Source organism: Marmota flaviventris, chromosome 4 (assembly GCF_047511675.1).
Source record: "Marmota flaviventris isolate mMarFla1 chromosome 4, mMarFla1.hap1, whole genome shotgun sequence".
NCBI lineage: Eukaryota > Metazoa > Chordata > Mammalia > Rodentia > Sciuridae > Marmota > Marmota flaviventris.
This window is the reverse complement of record NC_092501.1, coordinates 81,359,296-81,377,540: the sequence shown is the minus strand read 5'-3', so window position 1 is coordinate 81,377,540 and position 18,245 is coordinate 81,359,296.

Sequence of the window (18,245 nt, the reverse complement as noted above, 5' to 3'; positions counted from 1 at the left end):
GTTTATGGTAACAGTTAGGCTTTGAGCTAGGGTTAGGACAAATCGAGTGTTAGGTTAGGGTTAGGGTTCAGGCTATCCTTAGGGCTAGGTTTAGGCCTAGGATTAGCTCTAGATTTTGTGTTAGGTTTAGGCCTAGACTTAGGGCTGTGGGTAATGTAAAATCTAGGGTAATGACTATGGCTAGTTTTTGGGTTAGGTTTATGGCTAGGTCTAGTGTTATGTTATATATTCAGTTAGGGTCAGGTTTAGAGGTAGGTTTGCTGTTAAAGGCAGTGTCAGTGTTTTGGTTAGTGATAGAGTTAGGGTTACAGCCAGAATTAGGACTAGGTTTAGGTCTAGGGGTATGATTAGTATTTGTGTTAGGTTAAGGTTTATTGTAAGGGCTTCGGCTAGATTTTTGTTCAAGTCTAGGGCTAGAATTAAGGCTAGATTTAGGATTAGGTTTAGGTCTATGGCTAGTGTTAGGGTTTTTTTCTAGGGCTAGGGTCAGGTTTAAACCTAGGATTAGTGTTAGGGTCAGAATAAGGGTCAGGGTTAGAATTAGGGTTTGAGATAGAGTGACAGCTAGTTTTAGGACTATTAATAGGGTCAGGGATTTGGTTGATCTAAGGATTAGGGATAGGTCTAATTTTAATTAGACGTATCTAATTGTAACCATTATGGTTAGGGTTTCAATTAAATACAAGATAGTATTAGAGCTAGGGTTAGGGCTAGAGTTAGGATTAATATTAGGATTAAATCTAGGTTTAGGTCTTGTATTAGGGCTAGATTTTGTGTTAGGGTTAGGACTACGGTTAGGGCAATGGCTAATGTAAGAACTAGGGTTACAATTAGAGTTAGGGTTAGCGGTAGTTATAGTGTTATGTTTAGGTTTAATGTTAAGGTGATATTTATAGCTAGGGATAGTGTTAGGATACGAGTCAGAGATAGTGTTAGTTTTAGGACTCAAATAAGGGCTAGGATTACTGTTAGAGTCTGGCTTAAGTTGAGGGCTGTGTTTAGAGCTGGGGTGACTATTAAGATATGTGTTTGATCAGGGTTAGTTTTAAGGTTAGTGTTAGGAATCGAACTAAGGTTAGGGTAACTGTTAGGGTTCTGTTTAAGTTTAGGGTGTTGTTTAGTGCTAGAGTGAGTGTTAGGATATGAGTCAGGGTCAGGGTTAGTTTAAGGTTAGAGTTATGACTCCAATTAATGCTAGGGTTAGGTCTAGTTTTTTGTTAGGGTTTAGATTAAGTTAAGGTTTAACATTAGGGATATTGCTCAATTTTGTTTTAGTCTTTGGCTTAGGGTTAGGGCTAGGTATACAATTAGTATTAGGGTTAGGTGTAATATTAGTGTTAGGCTTATGGTAATTCTTAGGTTAAGATTTGGAGTAAGGGTTAGTTCTAGGGTTAAAGTTAGGTTTAGGGTAATGGATAGGGTTAGGTTTAGGGTTCAGTGTAGGTTTAGGGTAATGGAGATATTTAGGGTTTGTGATAGGGTTAGGGTTAGGCCTAGGGTTATCATTAGGAAGAGGGTTATCATAGAGGTAATGTATAGGGTTAGAGCTAGGGTTATGTTTAGGATTAGGGCTATAGTTAAGGTTAGGGTTTGGATTAGGGCTAGTAACTCTAGCTTAGAGTATGGTAATAATTACTTTTAGGGTAAAGTTAAGGTATAGAGTTAGGGTTAGTTCTAGGGTAAGGGTTAGTTTTAGTGTAAGGTCTAGGGTTAGGATTATAGTAATGGTTAGGTTTAGGTTTAAGGTTAGGGCTAAGGATTTCATTAGAGTTAGGTTTAGGTTTAGGTTAATAGATTGGATTAGATGTAAGGTTAGCTTTAGGGTTAAGTTTAGTCTTAGGGCTAAGTTTACTATTAGGTTTAGGGTAAGGGTTAGGGTTTGAGTTAGGGTGAGGGTTATGGCAAAGATTAAGTTTAGGGTTAGGTCTACGGTTAGGTTAATGGTTTGGGGTAGGGTTTTGGCTAAGGTTAAGACTAGGTTAACATTAGGGTAAGGGTTAGATTTATCCTAGCCTTAATCCTAACCAAATCATAGCCCTAATCCTACATCTAATCCTATCCATTACCTTAACCCAAACCCTAACCCTAATGCTATCCCTAAGATAACCATAACACTATCTATAACCCTAACCCTATCCATAATTCTAAACCTAATCTGAATCCTAAACCTACCCATATCCATTACCCTAATCCTAAACCTATCCCTAACGCTAATTTGAGCCCTAACACTAAACCTTAACCTAAACAAACCCTAACTCTGACCCTGAATCTAATGATACCCTTGTTCTAAAACTAACCCTATCCCTAAACCTAATCCTTACACTATACCTAGCCATAAACCTAAACCTGAAACTATACCTAACTATAATAACCCTAGACCTCATATTAGCCGTAGCCCAAATATAGACCTAACCTTAACACAAACCCTAGCCCTCAACCTAGCCCTAAACCTAGTCTTAAACCTAACCCTAACCCTCACCCTAGCCCAACTCCTAATTTTAATTCTTTTCCTAGCCCTGAACCTAACTATAACCCCATTCCTTCCCCTAAAACTAACCCTAAACACTAACATTAATCCTAACCATAGCCCTAACCATAGGCCTAACCCTAACACTAAACATAACGCTAATCCTAACCCTAATTTAGTGCTAACCCTAAGTGAACTCCTAACCCTCGCCCTATTTCTATTTCTTACCATAATCATTACCATAACACTAATATTAGACCTAAACTTAGCTCTAATTTGAGGCATAGTCCTAATCCTAGATCTAACCATAACTCTAAATCTAACCCCAACCTTAAGCCTAAACTTCACCATACCACTAGCTGAACACTATTGCTAATCCTACAACTAGTTCTAACCTTAACCCTAGCCCTATAACAAAACTGAGCCATTGCTCTACCCTAAACCTTAACCTAAATCAAACCCTTTCCCTACAACTAGCCATAACACCAGCTCAAATTTGAGTCCTAGGACAAAAACTAACCTTTACCCAGACTAATATCCAAGCACTAACCCTGGCTCTAAATATCAACCTAACCCTAAAGCTAATGCTAACACTAGACCTAGCCCAAACACTAACCCTAAAACTAACCCTAATCATAAACCTGGTTCTTACATTAGTCATAGCCCTAACCCTAGCTCTAAGCCTAACACAAAAATAGCCCTAATCAGAGCCCTAACACTAGATTTAAATCTAAACCTAACCCTAACCCTAGCCCTAAACCTAACCCTAAACCTAGCCCTAACCCTAGCTCTAGTCCTATCCCTAAACCTAACCCAAACCCTATTCATAATGGTAATCCTAGTCCTAATCCTAACCCTTACCCTAATCCAAACACTAACCCTATTACTAGTCCTAACCCTACACCTCATTCTAGCTCTAATCCTAACCCAAAACCTAACCCTAACTTTCAACCTTATTCTGACCCTAACACTAATTATAGGTCTAAACCTGACCCTCACCCTAGATCAAATTCTAACACTGGCCTTACTGGTAACCTTATACCTAAACCTAACCCTAAAATTAGTTCTAGACCTAAACCTCATCCTAAATCTAGCTTTAACTCTACACCTAGACATAAACAAAACCTTGTCCTAGCCCTATCAATAATCCTTACACTAACCCAAATACTAACCCTACCCCAGGACCTAATTCTAGTCCTAATTCTGGTTGTAACCCTAACTCTATCTCTAATCTGAACACTGACCCTGCCTTTAAGGGTAAACCTACCTCTAAACCTGACCCTAAACCAAAATATAAACCTAACATTAGACCTAGCCATAATCCTATCCCTAAAACTACCGCAATTAGAACCCTAGATCTTACATTACCATTGCACTAAACTTAGGCTAAAACCTAACACAAAACCTATTCCTAATCAGATATCTAAACCTACTCTAAGCATAACCCTAACCCTAACCCTAGACCTACCCTTGCCCTAAACCTCACCATAGTCCTAACCCCAGCTCAAAGCCTAAACCTTAGCCTAAATATATTCCTAGCCCTATCATTAACAATAACCCTAACCCTAGTCCAAATGCTAAACTTAATCCTAGCCCTAACCCTAACAATTACCCTAAATGTCTATTGGTAGTGTTATGTTTTTTTTTTTTTTTTTTTTTCAGGGTTAGGGCTAGGATTAGTGCTAGGGCTAAGTTCAGGTCCAGAATTATGGTTAAAGATAGTTTTAGTGTTAGGATTATGTGTATGTCTAGTGTAAGGGTTAGGTTTAGGGTTAGTGTCAGATTTAGAGCTAGGGGTATTATTAGGGTCAAGTTCTGTGTTAGGGTTTGGGATTAGTTAAGGTTTAAAGTTAGGGCTTGAATTAGCATTAGGGTTAGGGTTATGGTTATGGTAATGGATAGAGTTAAAAATCAGTTTAGGAGTAGGGTCATGATTATGATTAGGGCTAGGTTTTGGGTTAATTTAGTGCTAGTGTTAGGGTTAGAGCTAATGTAAGTACTAGGTTTATGATTACGGCTAATTTTAGTGTTTAAGCTAGGTTTAGTGTTAGGTTTAGGTTTAGGGTTAGGGTGATGTTTAGACCTTGGTTTACTGTTATGGTCAGAGTAAGGGTCAGGGTTAGTTTTAGGGTTTGGCTTAAAATTCAAATTAAGGCTGGGGTTAGGGCTATGTGTAGTGTTAGGACTTGTTTTAGGTTAAGGGTTAGGGTTAGATCTTTGGCTCAGTTTGGATTTAGGGCTAGAGTTAGGGTTAGGGCAATTTTTAGGATTACTGTTAGGGTTAGGGCTAGTCTTCGAATTAGGCTTAGGTTTCAGTTTAGGGTTAAATTTAGAGTTAGTTTTTTATCTAAGGTCAGTGCTAGGGCTAAGCATAGGGCAAGGGTTAGGACTAGGATTTGGGATAGTGTTAGGTTTATGGGAAGAGATAGGATTAGAACGAATGATAGGGCCAGTGTGAGAGTTATTCTTAGGGCTAAGGTTAGGGTTAAGGTTAGGGTTAAGGATAGGGCTAAATTACAGCTATGGTTAGTGTTAGGGCTAGGGTTAGAGCCAGTTTTTAAAATTAGCATAAGGTTTAGGGCTAGTATTAGGCTTAGGCATCGAGTTAGGATTATATTTAAAATTAAGTTTCAATCTCATGTTAAATCTAGAGCTAAAGATAGGACAATTGTGACAACAAGGGTTAGGGTTAGAGGTAGGGTTACGTTTAGGGTAAGGGATGTAGTTTTGGCTAGGTTTAGTGCTAGGGCAAGGGTTAGTATTAGGGTTAGGGCTAGAGTTAGGCTTGGAGTTACGATTAAGGCTGGGTTTATGGCTAGGATGAGGTTTAGAATTTCTGTTAGGGTTAGGGATAATATTAGGGCTAGGTCTAATGTCAGATCTAGGTTTATAGTTAGGACTAGATTTGGTGTTAGGTTTATGGCATGGTCCAGTGTAAGGATTAGGTTTAGGGTAAGATTCAGGTTTATATCTAGGGTTATTTTTAGCTTCAGAGTCAGGGTTAGGGTTTGGGTTAGTTTAGGGTTTAGGTTTAGGTTAATGACAGGGTTACTTTCAGGTTTTAGGTTTTGTTTAGTGTAATAGATAGGGTTAGGGTTAGGCCTGGGGTTAGCTTAAGGGTTAGGGTTATTGTTAGGGTAATGCATAGGTTTAGACCTAAGGTTAGGGCTTGGGGTATGTATAGGATTAGGGCTAGTTTTGGGTTAGGGTTAGGTTTAAGTTTAGGGTTAAAGCTAGGTTTAGGACTCGGATTAAGGCTAAGTTTTGGGTTAGGTTAAGGCTAGGATTAAGGCTACAGAATATGTATGAACTAGGGTTATGATTAGTGCTAGTTATAGGGTTAGGGTTAGGGCTAGTTCTAGTGTTAGGTTGAGGTTTATGATGATGATGAAGTTTAGATCCAGGGTTAGTGTTAGGGTCAGAGTCAGGGTAGGGTAAGTTTTTGGGTTAGGGTTGGGACTAGAATTCGGGATATGGTTAGGGGTAAGTGTAGGGTTAGGGTTTGTTTTAGGTTAAGAATTAGGGTTATGATTATGACTTGGTTTTGTTTTAGGGCTAGAGCTTGGGTTAGAGCTAGTTTTAGGATAAGCATTATTGTTAGGACCAGTGTTAAGTTTAGGTTTAGGCTTAGGGTTAGGGTTAGATTTAGAGTTAGGGTTAAATCTAGGATTGTGGCCAGGACTATGAAAGGGCTAGGGTTACACCAAGGGTTAGAGCTAGGATTAGGGTTCTAGTAAGGGATAGAGTTAGAACCAGGGTTACAGTTAGGGTGAGAGTTATAGTTAGTCTTTGGGCTAGAGTTAGTGTTAGGTTTAGGAATAAGGCTAAATTAGGGCTAAGATTAGGGCTACGATTAGTGTTACGGTTAGGCCTTGGATTTGGGTTATGGATAAAATTAAGGCTATGTTCAGGGCTAGATAAGGGCTAGGGTTTGTGTTAGGGTTAGGGCTAGGATTAAGACTAGGGTTAATATCATGTCTAGGGTTAATTTTAGGAATAGTTTTAGGGTTAGGTTTATGGCTACATCTGGTGTAAGGGTTAGATAGGGTAAGAGTCAGGTTTGGAGCTAGGGGTATTACTATGGTCATGGTCAGTGTTATGGTTTGCTTTAGAATTGAGGTTAGGTTAGGGCTCGAGTTAGCATTAGGCTTAGGGTTAGCATAATGTTTGGGTTAGGTTTAGGGTTCAGGGTAGCTTTAGGGTAATTGATAGGTTTTGGGAAAGCGATAGGGTTAGGGTTAAGACTAGGATTAGCATTATGGTAAGTGTTATGTTTAGGGTAATGGACACAGTTAGAGTTAAGGTTAGGGCTAGTGTTATGGTTAGGATTATGTCTTGTGTTAGGTTTAAGGTGAGGATTAGAAATAGGATTAGATTTAGGGTTATGTTTAGCGTAAGGGTTAGGTTCTGAGGTATGATTACGGCTAGGCTGAGAGTTAGGTTAAGAGTTAGGTCTACGGATAGGATTATGATAACTTTTGGGTTAGGGTAGGGGTTAGGGTTAGACCTAGGTTTAGTGTAACGGTCAGAATAAGAGTCGGGGTTAGGGTTAGTGTTTGGGATAGTGTTAGAGCTAAAGTGAAGGCTAGGTTTAGGACTATAAATAGGGTTAGGGTTTTGTTTTGTCTAAGGACTAGGAATAGGTCTAGGGGTACTCTTAGATTTAGGGTTTCCCTTAGGGTAAGGTACTAATTTAGATCTAGAGTTAGGGCTATGGTTAGGGTTAGAGTTAGGGTTAAAGCTAGGTTTAGGGCTCAGTTTAGGGCTAGCTTTTGTGTTAGGGTTAGGGCTAGTATTAGGGCAACCACTAATGTAAGAGCTAGGGTTACCCTTAGGGTTAGTTTTAGAGTTATGGTTAGGGGTAGTTTGAGTGCTAGGGTTAGGTTTAAGGTTAGGGTGATATTTATAGCTATGGTTCTTGTTAGGATAGGATTCAGGGTCAGGGTTAGTTTCAAGGTTAGCGTTAAGAGTCGAATTAGGGCTATTGTTAATGTTAGTGTTCGGTTTGAGTTTAGGGCGGTGTTTATACTAGGGTGAGTGTTAGGATATGAATCAGGGTCAGAATTAGTTTTAAGGTGAGTCTTAGGACTCTAATTAGGGCTAGGTTTAGATCTAGGTGGAGTGTTAGTGTTTGGTTTAAGTTAAGATTTAGGGTTAGGGCTATTGCTCAGTTTTGGTTTACTGCTCTGATTAGGGTTAGGGTTAGTTTTATGATTATCTTTAGGGTTAGGGCTAGTGTTAGTGTTAAGCTTAGGCTTAGGTTTAAGGTTAGATTTTAGAGTTAGAGTTAGGGCTGTGACTCACTTTACGGTAAGTGTTAGGGCAAGTGTTTGGTTTATGGTAGCGGGTAGGGCTAGAACTAGGGATAGGGATAGGGCTAGGGCAAGAGTTAGAGTTAGTCTTAGGGCTAGGGTTAGGATAGGGTTAGAGATAGGGCAAAATTGGGGGTAGGTTTTGTATTTAAGCCTAGGATTAGGGTTAGAGACAGGTTTAAATTTAGGATAAGGGATGACGTTATAGCTAGATTTAGAGGTAGAATGAGGGTTAGAATTAGTGTTAGGTATAGGGCTAGATTTAGGATTATGATTAAGGCTAGGTTTAGGGCTAGGATGAGGGTTAGGTGTGTTTTTATGGTTAGGGCTAGGGTTAGGGCTAGGGCTAATCTCAGGTCCAGAATTATGGTTAAAGATTGTTTTAAGGTTTGGTTTATGGCTACGTCTAGGCTAATGGTTAGGTTATGGTCAAGTTTAGAGCTAGGGGTATTATTATGGTCAAGGTCTGCTTTAGGGTTTGGGATAGGATAAGGTTTCAAGTTTGGGCTTGAATTAGTTTTAGGATCAGGGTTAGGGTAATGATACGGCTATGTTTAGGATTCAGGTTAGGTTTAGGGTAATGGAATGGTTAGGATTCAGGATAGGGTTAGGTTTATGCCTAGGGTTATCATTATGGTTAGGGTTATTGTTATGGTGATGGATAGAGTTAGAGATCAGTTTAAGGCTAGATTTATGGTTACAATTAGGGTTAGTGTTAGGGTTAGCTTAGGTTTAAAGCTAGGGTTAGGGCTCGGATTAGAGGTTTGGGGTTATGTTAGGGCTAGTTTTAGGGTTACAGCTAATGCAAGTATTAGGTTTACATTTAGGGCTAGTTTTAGGGTTTTAGTGCTAGGTTTAGTGTAGGGTTAGATTTAGTGTTAGGTTGATGTTAAGAGATAGAAATATTAGAGTCAGTGTCAAGTTCAGTGTAGGTTTTAGGGTTTGGCTTCCAACTCGATTTAGGGCTAGGGTTAGGTCTAGGTATAAGGTTAGGGTTTGGTTTAGGTTAATGGTTAGGGTTAGAGCTATGGCTCGGTTTTATTTTAGGGATAGGGCTAGCGTTAGGGCTCATTTTAGGATAAGTGTTATGGTTTGGGCTAGTGTTAGGGATAGGCTTAGGCTTTGGTTTAGGGCTAGATTTAGAGTTAAGTTTTGCCTAAGGTTAGTGCTAGGGATAAGGATAGGGAAAGAATTAGCACTACGGTTAGGGCTGGGGTTAGGGTTATGGTAAGGGATAGGATTAGAACGAGTGACAGGGTAGTGTGAGAGTTATAATTAGTCTTAGGTCTAGGGTTAGGGTTAGGTTTAGGGATAGGGCTAAATAATGGCTAGAGTTATGTTATGGCTAGGGTTAGGACTAGTTTTAAGATTAGGCTTAGGCATCAAGTTAGGGTTAGATTTAGAGTTAGGTTTCGATATAGGGTTAGTCCTAGGGCTAAGGATAAAGCAAGGGTTACTAGGGTTAGGGTTAGAGTTAGGGTTTAGTTTAGGGTAAGGGATGTGGTTATAGCTAGGTTTAGGTCAAGGGTGAGGGTTAGTATTAGGGTTAGAACTATGGTTATGGTTAGTATTATGATTAAGGGTATGTTTGAAGCTACGATGAAGACTATGATTTGTTTTAGGGTTATGGATAGTATTTGAGCTATGACTAATGTCATGTCTATGGTTACAGTTAGGGATAGATTTAGTGTTAGGTTTATGGCTTGGTCCAGTGTAAGGGTTAGGTTTTCGGTTAGGGTCAGGTTTAGATTTAGGGTGAAAACAGGGCCAGGATTAGGGTTTGGGTTAAGTTAGTGTTTAGGTGCAGGGCTCAAATTAGTGTTAGATTTAGGGTTTGAGTAATGACCGCATTAGATTTAGGGTTTAGGTTTGGTTTAGTGTAATTTATATGATTAGGTTTACTCCTAGGGTATCAGAAGGGTTAGGGTTATCGTTAGGTTAATTGATAGGGTTAGCCCTAAATTTAGGGCTAGGTTTATGTATAGGATTATGGCTAGTGTTTGGGTTAGGGTAAGGTTTAAGTTTATTGTTAAAGCTAGGTTTAGGACTCGGATTAAGGCAAGGTTTTGGGTTAGTTTAGGGCTAGGGTTAAAGTTACCACTAATGTATGAAGTAGGTTTATATTTAGAGTGCCTAGAGTAAGGGTTAGGGTTAGGCTTAGGGATAGGATTAGGTTTAGGTTTAGGGTACGGTTTAGGTTTTGAGCTAGGGTTAGTTCGCACTAGGGTGAGGGTTAGGTTTAGGATTATGCCTATGTTAGAGTTACAGTTAGGGTGTGGATTACTGTTAGTGTTTGGTCTAGGGTTATCAATAGGTTCAGGGTATTGGATAGATATAAATTTCAGATTAGGTAAGGGTTAGGATTAGGGATAGTTTTAAGGTAATGGTTAGGGTTTGAGCTACGGTTAAGTTAGGGTTAGGGTTAGGGTAATGGATAGGTTTAAGGATTGTGATAGGGTTAGGTTTGGCCTAGTGTTAGCGTTAAGTGTAGGGATAGGATTAGTTTTAGGTTTAGCATTAGGGTTATGGCCAGTGTTAGGGAGAGGTTTAGGATTGGGGTTAGGGTTAGATTTAGAGTTAGGTTTAGATCTAGGGTTAGGGCTAGGGTGAAGGTTAGGTCTCGGGTTTTGGCTAGAGGTAGGGGTAGGTTTTGGGTTGTGATAAGTGATAGGGTTAGAACTATTAATAGAACTAGGGTGAGAGTTAAATTTAGTCTTAGGGCTATAGTTAGGGTTACAGTTAAGTTTAGGGCTAAATTAGGGCTAGGATTAGGGCTGGAGTTAGTGTTAGTGTTAGGACTAGGTTTAGGTCTAGGATTAGCATTAGGATTATGGTAGGGTAAGGAATGATCTTACAGCTAGTTTTATGGCTAAGGTGAGGATTTAAATTAGGGTTACATCTAGGGTTAAGTTTAGGTTTAGGATTAAAGCTAGTGTTAGGTCTAGCATTAGGGCTACAGTTTGTCTTAGGGTTGGGGCTATCATTTGGATTAGGTTTAATATCAGTTCTAGGTTTATGTTTAGGGAACGTTTTAGGGATAGGTTTATGGCTAGTTATAGTGTAAGGGTTAGGATGAGGGTCAGGTCAGATTTAGAGGTAGGGGTATTATTAGGGTCAGGGTCATTGTTAGGGTTTGGTTTAGGTTAACGTTGAGGGTTAGAGCTCAAATTATCATTAGGGTTAAGGCTATGGTTAGGGTAATGGATATGGTTAGGTTTAGGGTTCAGGTTATTTTTATGGTAATGGATTGGTTAGGGTTAGGGATAGTGCTAGAGTTTGGCTAGGGGTTAGCATTAGGGTCAGGGTTAGGGTGAAGGTAATGGATAGGGTTAGAGCTAGGGTTAGGGCTAGGATTATTGTTAAGGTTTGGGATTAGGTTTAAAGACAGTGCAAGTATTAAAATAAGGTTATGTTTAGGGTAAGGGTTAGGGCTAGGTTTATGGTTAGTGTTAGGGTTAAATATATGTTTGGGTCTTGTATTAGGGCTAGGTTTTGGGTTATGTTAGGGCTACTGTTAGGGTTATGGCTAATGTAAGAACTAGAGTTACAATTAGGGCTAGTTTTAGAGTTACCATTAAGGCTAAGTCTAGTTTTAGGATTAGGTTTAGGTTTAGGGTGATGTTTTGATCTAGGGTTAGTGTTAGAGTCAGAGTCAGGTTAAGGATTCATTTTAGGGTTATGGATAGGACTCGAATTAGGGGTAGGCTTAGGGCTAGATGTTGGGTAATGATTTGGTTTATGTTAAGGTTTAGGGTTAGTGCTATGGCTCGGTTTTGTTTTAGGGCTTAGGCTAAAGTAAAGGGTAGTTTTACAATCAGTGTTAGTGTTATTGCTAGTGATAGTGTAAGTTTAGGCTTAAGGGTAGATTTAGAGTTATGGTTATTTCTAGGGTTAGGGCTATGGCTAGGGTTAGGGCTAAGGTTAGGGATAGTGTTTGGGTTATGGTCAGGCATAGGGTTATAAGTAGCAATAGGGCTAGGGCGAAAGTTAGAGTTAGTCTTAGGGCTAGGGTTAGGGTCAGGTTTAGGGTTAGGTTTAGGGGAAATGATGCCTGTTTGATTTCCACCTCCATTTTCATTTACCCATATAGGTCAAAATGAAGTGAAACCTTAAAATAAAAAGTGTTCATGATAACAAACAATTGATTCAAGAAGGCCCAAATCTTGGGAGCATACTAAGGCTAGATAAAAGATAAATCCTGCACAGTATCAAAAAAAAATTGAACAAAACTAACTCTCACCCTAACATTACCTCTAACCCTAGCCCTAGCCCTAACCCCAAACCTACCCGTAACCCTAACCTGATTAGACAACCATTTATCCTAGAAGTCCCACGCTGGGGAGCCTTGTGGGCAAGCGAAGTAATGAATCTTACACTGCATCAAACAAATCTGACAAAATAATTATGGGAGTTATTTGAGTACATGCATATTTCCCTATTTTCTTCTAAAGGGCCCTTGGATATAGTTGTTTTTGCATGCTTAAGCTTATGCCTGCTTTCTAAGGAACATACCAGAGTCCATACAGAGAACTAATGGAGTGTGTGAAGTTTCAAGAAGCACAAACCCTGTCTGATTTTTGGCTCTATTAACTTTCCTGTATAGGTCAAAATGAAGTGAAATCTTACAATACAAATTGTTCCTGACAGCAAACCTGTGAACGGAGAAGGCCTAAACCTGGGGACAAGAGTAAATCTAGATAAAAGATAAATCCTGCCAAGTATCAAATAATTTTGATAAAACTAACTCTAACCCTAACACTAGCTCCATAACAATCCCCCTAACACTATCTTTTTCATGAAACCTTTGACTGTAGATGTTGCAAACCTGGGCAGCCAAGTAGGGCAAGCTAAGGGATGCTATGAAGTATCAAAGAAATCTGACCAAATAATTGATGGAGTATATCAGTACATGCATATTTCCCTGTTACCTCCTAAAGGACTCTTGGATAAACATTTTTTTACATGCTTCAGCTAAGGCCTACTTTCACAATAACAAACCAGAGATTGCCCAGAGAGAATTGATGGAGTGTGAAGTTTCAAGCAGCCAGCACCAATGCTGTTTGATTTCTAGCTCCATTTCCTTTTACCTGTATAGGACAAAATGAACTGAAACTTTGAACTACAAACTGTTCCTTACCAAGAACCACTGAACCTAGGAGGGAAAAACATGTGGAGCATAGTATGGTTAAGAGAAAAATGAATCCTGCCCAGTATCAAAGAAATTTGAAGAAAACTAACTCTAACCTTAATACTAGCTCTAACACTAGCCCTAACACTAACCTTAACACAAACCCTAACCTGTTTAAAAAAATGTTGATCCTAGATGTCCCAATCTTGGGTATCCTAGTGTAGTAAGCTATCAGATGAATTCTATGCAGTATCAAAGAAATATGACAAAATAATTGAAGTGGTATTTCAATACACGCACATTTCTCTGTTTTCTGCAAAAGGACTCTCGGATAAAGTTGTTTTGCCATCTTCTTCTTAGGGCTACTTTCACAAGGAACAATCCATAGAGTTCCCACAGAGAACTAATTCAGTGTCTGAAATTTTAAGCAGCTAGCACCAACCTAGCTTGATTTCAACCTCCATTTTTATTTACCTATATGGGTCAATATGAAGTGAAACCTTAAAATACAGAGTGCTCCTGACACAGAACCATAGAAAAAAGAAGTCCCAAACCTGGGGAACATGTTAAGGCTAGGTAAAAGATAACTCCTTTCAAGTATCAAAGAAATTTGTACAAAACTTACTCTCACCCTGACACTAAATCTAACCCTAGACCTAACCCTAAACCTAACACTAACCCTAACTGGATTAGAGAACCATTGATGCTAGAAGTCCCACACTTGGAGAGCTTTGTGGGGCAAGCTAAATAATGAATCCTATGCAGTATCAAACAAATCTGACCAAATAATTGTGGAAGGAATTTCCGTGCTTGCATATTTGCCTGCCTTCTCCTAAAGGGCTCTCAGATAAAGTTGTTTTTGCATGCTTCAGCTTATGCCTACACTCACAAGGAACATATCACAGTGTCCTGTTAAAGAATTGAGGGTGTGTGTGCAGTTTCACGCAACTAGCATAAACCCTGTTTGATTTCCAGGTCTATTTCCATTTACTCATATATTTAAAAATGAACTAAAATGAAAATATTAACTGTTCCTGACACCAAACATTTGGACCAAAATGCCTAAACCTGGGGAACAGAGTAAAGTTAGTTAAAAATGAATCCTAGGTTGTATCAAAGAAATTTGAATAAAGTAAGTCTAACCCTATAACTATCTCAAAACCTAGCCCTAATCCTAGCCCTAAACATTAACATAGATCTATCCCTAACCCTAAATTTAACCCTAATTTTAACTGAAACCATTGTCCAAACCCTAGATCTAACTCTATCCATTACCATATCCATAATCCTAACCCTAATGATAACTGTAACCTTATCCTTAACTTTTACCCTATACCTGCTCTAACCCTAACCCTGCCCTAGACCTAAACCTAGCTCAAACTCTAACACTTACCATAAACCTACCGCTAACCCTAAGCTGAACCCTAACACTAAATCTAACTCTAGCCCTATTCCCAACCATAAACCTAGCACCAACCCTAGCTGTATTCTTATATATTACCCTATATATAAGCCTAAAACAAATGCTAACAATAGGACTAAACCTAAGTGAATAGTTATCCCTAAAGCTATTCAAAACCCTAAACCTAACCTGAACCCTAAATCAAATCCGTTCCATTACCCAAAACCTAATGTTAATTCGACCCTTAACCCTAGACCTTAACCTAAACCAATCCCTAACCCTGATTCTAATCTTAATAATACACCTAGCTCTGAACCTGACCTTTACCCTAGACCTAACCCTTACATTAGACCTAGCCATAACCTAACCATAAAACTATCCTTAACCATAATACTAGACCTAACATTATCCCTAGCCCTAATCTTATCCCTATCCCTAACACAAACCCTCTTGCTAGCATTAAACCTAGCCTTAATCCTAAACTGTACCCTAACCCCAGCCTTAAACCTATGCATAACCCTTGCCCTAGCACTAAACCTAGCTATAACTCTATTATTTACCCTAACTCTAACCCTAACCCTTACCCTAACACTAACCTTAACTCTAGCCCAAAACTAGGCCTAACCCTCACACTTACCCTAGCTCTAATCCTAGCCCTAATTTAGCCCTAACACTAAACCTACTCCTAACCCTAGCCAAAAGAATAACTCTACCTTTCGCCCTAGCCCTATTTCTAATTCTAACCCTATCTGTTACCTTAACCCTAACACTTGCCTTAACCTTAGCCCTAGACCTAAACCTAGATCTAAGCATAACAAAAAATCTAAGCCTAAAACTCACCCTACCACTAGCCCTAACACTATTGCTAATCCTAAAGCTAGCCATAACCATATCCCTAGCTCTAAAACAAAACTGAGCCATCACACTAACTCTAACCCTAGACCTGATATTAGCCCTATACCTAAAAATTACCCTAATCCTAACACAAATCTTAACCCTACCCCTAGCCTTAACCCTAGGCCTAATTCGAGTCCTAATCCTAACCCTAAATGTAACATTGATTCTGTCTCTGACTTACCCTATCTCAAATCATCATCCTGAACCTAAACCTAACACTAACAGTAGACCTAGACTTAACGCTAAACCTAAAACTAGCCCTATTCGTAACCCTTGATCTTACATTAGACATAGTGCTACCCTAGCCCTAACCTAACCCAAAACCTAGCCCTAATCCGAGACCGCACCCTAGCTTTAACACTAACCCTAACCCTAACTCTGGCCTTAACACTTAAAATAATCCTAACCCTAAACCTAAACCTATCCTAACATAAAACCTAACCTGAAACAAAGCCCTAATCTTAAGCATAACCCTAAACATAACCCTAGCTCAAATCCTATCCATTACCCTAACCATAACCCTAACCGAATTCTAACCCAAAGCCTAACCATTATCATAGCCCTAACCTAATCATAACCCTAACCCTAACCACAGTTCTAATCCCATTTGTTAACCTACCCATGACCTAACCTTAACCATAGCCTTAATTTTAACCATAACCCTAGCCCTAACCCTAGCTTGAATACTATCCATGACCCTAACCATAACCCTAATGAAATCCTAACCCAAGGTCTAACCCTAATCATAACACTAACCTAACATTAACCCTAGCCCTAACTGTAGCTCTAATCCTATCTATTAGCCTAACAATAACCCTAACCGAATTCTATCCCTAGTCCTAACCCTAACTCTATTACTAACCCTAACCCTATCCATCACCCTAAAACTAAACTGAAACCTAAACCTAACCATAACTATTATGCTAACCCTAACCCTAATGCTAATTTGAGCCCTAACCCTAAACATGAACCTAAACCATACCCTCACTCTGACTCTGACCCTAATAATATGCTATCTGTAAACCTGACCCCAACCCTCACCCTCACCGTTACAATAAACCTAGCCATATACCTAACCGTAAAACTATTCCTAACGATAACCCTAGACCTGTCATTAGCCCTCGTCCTAAACCTAACACAAATCCTAGCTCTAATCCTAGCTCTAAGCCTAGCCTTAATTCCAATCCTAAATTAACCCCAGCCCTAACCTTAATTTTATCCCTTTCCCTAACCCTAAACCTAGCTGTAACATCATACCTTACCCTAACCCTATTGCTAGCACTAACACAACCCTAAACTTAGGCCTAAACCTAACAATAGCCCTAGCGCTAATCCTAGCCCTAATTTAGCCTAACCCTAAACCTGACCCTAGCCCTAGTCCTAAGACTAAGTCTCATTCTCACCCTCACCCTAGTACTACTTCTAAACCTATCCCTTACCATAAACCAAAACTTAGCCCTATCCCTAGCCCCAATCCTAGCCCTAACCTTCACCCTAGCCCAGAACATGGATCTATCTCTAACATTAAGTGTAAACTTCACCCTAACACTAGCCCTAACCCAAATGCTAATTGGAAAAATAGCCCTAACCCTACCTTAGCCATAGAACAAACCGAGCCATAACCATAACCCTAACCTTTAACCTAAACCACAACTTAATCCTACACCTAGACCTAAACCTAGCTTTAATTTGAGTCCTATACCTAACCCTAGAACTAATCCTGTCTCAACGTGGACCCTAACACTAACCCTAGCTCTAAACATCAACCTAATGCTAACCCTAAATCTAGCTCTAATTGGAAACTAGTTCTTACATTAGCCATAGTCCTAATGCTAACACAAATCTTAGCCCTACTCCGAGCCTTAATCCCAGTTGAAACCCTAACCCTAACCATAGCCCTAAACCTAACCCTAACACAAACCCTAACCCTACCTCTAAAAACATCCCTTACCCTAAGCCACACCCACAACCTAATGCTACCCTAGTCCTAACCGTAATCCTAACCCTAATGTTACCATAAGCCAAACCCTCAACCTAATGATACCCTAGTCCTAACCCTAATTCTTAGCCTACCCCAAATCCTAACACTATTACTAGTTCTAACCCTAGCCCTCATTCTAGCTCCAACTCTAACCCAATCCCAAACCCTTACCCTGACCATTAATTTCTCCCTAACACTAACCCTAGGTCTAAACCTGACGCCAACCCTAAATGGAACCCAAAAGTACCCCTACCAGTAAAACTATACCTAAACCTAACCATAACACTAGAACTGGATCAAACCTAATCCTTAATAGAGTCATAAATATAGCCCTAGCTCTGAACAAAAACCTAGCATTAACCCTAACAATAACCCTTAAACTAATGCAAAGACTAACTCTATCCCTAGACAAAATGCTAGTTCTAATGCTGGTCGTAAACCTAAACCTAACTGTAACCCAAACAGTGATCTTTACCACAACCCAAACCCTAGCTCTAGTCCTTATCTTAACCCAAAAATGAACCCTAACACTAGACTTATCCATAACCTTAACCCTAAAACTAGTCACAAACATAATCCTAGCTCTTACATTACCCATAGCCCTAATGCTAGCCATAAAACTCCCACAATACCTAGCCATTATGCTAGCCCTAAACCTAGCCCTAATTGTAATCCTAACTGTAACCCTAGACCTAACCCTATGCCTAATCCTTTCCCTAGCCCTAACCCAAGCTCTAATGGTAACACTTACCCTAAACCTAACCCTAACATTAGCCCTAGGATTAAACCTATACTAGCCCTAATTTTAACCTTAACCCTATCCCTAACCTTAGCTCTAACCCTATCAATTACCCTAAAGATAAGCCTAAATTAAATGCTAACCCTAGGCCTAACACTAACCCTATTCCTAACACTAAACTTCTTCATTACTCTAAAATAACTTGAACTCTAAACCTAACTCTATCCATTACTCTCACCCTAGCCCTAAACCTAACATTAAATCAAGCCTTAACCATAAACATTAACCTAAACCAAACTCTGCCTGGACACTGACCCTA